The 2,500-nt window shown below is 55.1% G+C and overlaps 1 non-coding gene across 1 annotated transcript in view; it reads right to left on the bottom strand.

Annotated features, from left to right (window-relative positions):
- LOC124415290 overlaps window positions 1-1,461 on the bottom strand; it is a 1,913-nt gene extending 452 nt beyond the window's left edge. The window contains exon 1 of the ribosomal RNA XR_006930266.1: window positions 1-1,461. This exon is cut by the window's left edge and continues 452 nt beyond it. This is a non-coding gene — a ribosomal RNA (small subunit ribosomal RNA).
- Window positions 1,462-2,500: the final 1,039 nt, after the last annotated feature.

Genomic DNA, 2,500 nt, shown 5'->3' with positions numbered 1-2,500 from the left:
GCCCGACCGAAGCCGGGGGCCTTCGAGATACCGGAAAGTACGCCTATTTAGCAGGCTAGAGTCTCGTTCGTTATCGGAATTAACCAGACAAATCGCTCCACCAACTAAGAACGGCCATGCACCACCACCCACCGAATCAAGAAAGAGCTCTCAATCTGTCAATCCTTCCGGTGTCCGGGCCTGGTGAGGTTTCCCGTGTTGAGTCAAATTAAGCCGCAGGCTCCACTCCTGGTGGTGCCCTTCCGTCAATTCCTTTAAGTTTCAGCTTTGCAACCATACTTCCCCCGGAACCCAAAAGCTTTGGTTTCCCGGAAGCTGCCCGCCGAGTCATCGGAGGAACTTCGGCGGATCGCTAGCTGGCATCGTTTATGGTTAGAACTAGGGCGGTATCTGATCGCCTTCGAACCTCTAACTTTCGTTCTTGATTAAAGAAAACATTTTTGGCAAATGCTTTCGCTTCTGTCCGTCTTGCGACGATCCAAGAATTTCACCTCTAACGTCGCAATACGAATGCCCCCATCTGTCCCTATTAATCATTACCTCGGGGTTCCGAAAACCAACAAAATAGAACCGAGGTCCTATTCCATTATTCCATGCACACAGTATTCAGGCGAAAATAGCCTGCTTTAAGCACTCTAATTTGTTCAAAGTAAACGTACCGGCCCACCTCGACACTCAGTGAAGAGCACCGCGATGGGATATTAGTTGGGCCGCCCCGGAGGGCTAAGCCCACCGGTAGGACGTCCCACAATCATGCCAGTTAGACACCGCGAGCGGTGAACCGACAGCGTGGGACACAGATTCAACTACGAGCTTTTTAACCGCAACAACTTTAATATACGCTATTGGAGCTGGAATTACCGCGGCTGCTGGCACCAGACTTGCCCTCCAATGGATCCTCGTTAAAGGATTTAAAGTGTACTCATTCCGATTACGGGGCCTCGGATGAGTCCCGTATCGTTATTTTTCGTCACTACCTCCCCGTGCCGGGAGTGGGTAATTTGCGCGCCTGCTGCCTTCCTTGGATGTGGTAGCCGTTTCTCAGGCTCCCTCTCCGGAATCGAACCCTGATTCCCCGTTACCCGTTACAACCATGGTAGGCGCAGAGCCTACCATCGACAGTTGATAAGGCAGACATTTGAAAGAAGCGTCGCCGGTACGAGACCGTGCGATCAGCCCAAAGTTATTCAGAGTCACCAAGTTAAACGGCGGACGGGACGTACCCGCCGCCGATTGGTTTTGATCTAATAAAAGCATTCCTTCCATCTCTGGTCGGAACTCTGTTTGCATGTATTAGCTCTAGAATTACCACAGTTATCCAAGTAAATGTGTGTACGATCTAAGAAACCATAACTGATTTAATGAGCCATTCGCGGTTTCACCTTAATTTGGCTTGCACTGAGACATGCATGGCTTAATCTTTGAGACAAGCATATGACTACTGGCAGGATCAACCAGGGAGCTTCGACATTGAATCTAGGCTCGGACGTGCGCCACCCATCGCCGCCGGGTCCTCAGGCCCGGTCGGCCACACGTCTAACTGTACGTTGTGTTTCGTGACCGGCGTCAGGCCGGTCGCGACTCCGTGTACCGCCGAAGCGGCACACGGTTGCGTTGCGTTCGAACGATCTCCCGTACCCGTCGGCTAGATTGAAAGCGTCTGGGATGGATTGATATCTCTTTCGTATTCGAGTTGGCGCTCGGTACGGAGCGAGTTGATGCGTGCGTTCAAAGGTTCGACCCTGCCGTGCGTAACGGAGAGCGAACTTCTTGCTACCGCGTCAAGGGCCATTCGGTCTGAGACACCGACCCGCGGTAATGCAGTGACGATTGAACATGAGCAGAGTTTCACGGTCTGGGGATACGGGATTGTACCCGTACGCCCGCGCTAGGTCGACACCGAACTGTACGGCACGTGCTGGCGCACTGTACCGAACGGTGACCGGCGGGCGCCGGGAACCCGGCCCGACCGACTCGCTCCTCTTACTAGTAGGAGCCCGGCCGCTAGGACGTCGGCGCCGATGCGGTGTTAACACGGTGGGCTTACGGGACGAAACCTTCGCGGGCTATCCGAAAAATTACTCGGCCTCGGGACTTTGTCGCCGGCGGGCGAGACTCGAGGGGCCGGATTTATTCAAAGTTTCGCCGGCCTACAGGGATCGGACCGAATCCGGTAGCCGGCGCATCGCCTTTCCGCCGAACGGGCCGAGGATCTCACGAAATTCCGTCCCCGTACAGACATCCGCGACCGGCGCATTGCCTTTCGGTCGATCGTGACTGAACAAAGTTTTTCGCCGGGCCGGCTCCCTTCCGAACCCGGGAGCCGGCGCATCGCCTTTTCGCCGATCTTGCCGAGGATTTTCACGAAATTCCGTCCCCGTACCGACATCCGCGACCGGCGCATTGCCTTTCGGTCGATCGGGACGGAACCAAGTTTTTCGCCGGACCGGCTCCCTTCCGAACCCGGGAGCCGGCGCATCGCCTTTTAGCCGATCTTGCC

Source organism: Diprion similis, unplaced genomic scaffold (assembly GCF_021155765.1).
Source record: "Diprion similis isolate iyDipSimi1 unplaced genomic scaffold, iyDipSimi1.1 ptg000035l, whole genome shotgun sequence".
In the NCBI taxonomy this organism is placed as follows: Eukaryota; Metazoa; Arthropoda; class Insecta; order Hymenoptera; family Diprionidae; genus Diprion; species Diprion similis.
Note: the sequence above shows the minus strand (reverse complement) of the source record. Positions and strands in the feature narration are given on the sequence as shown.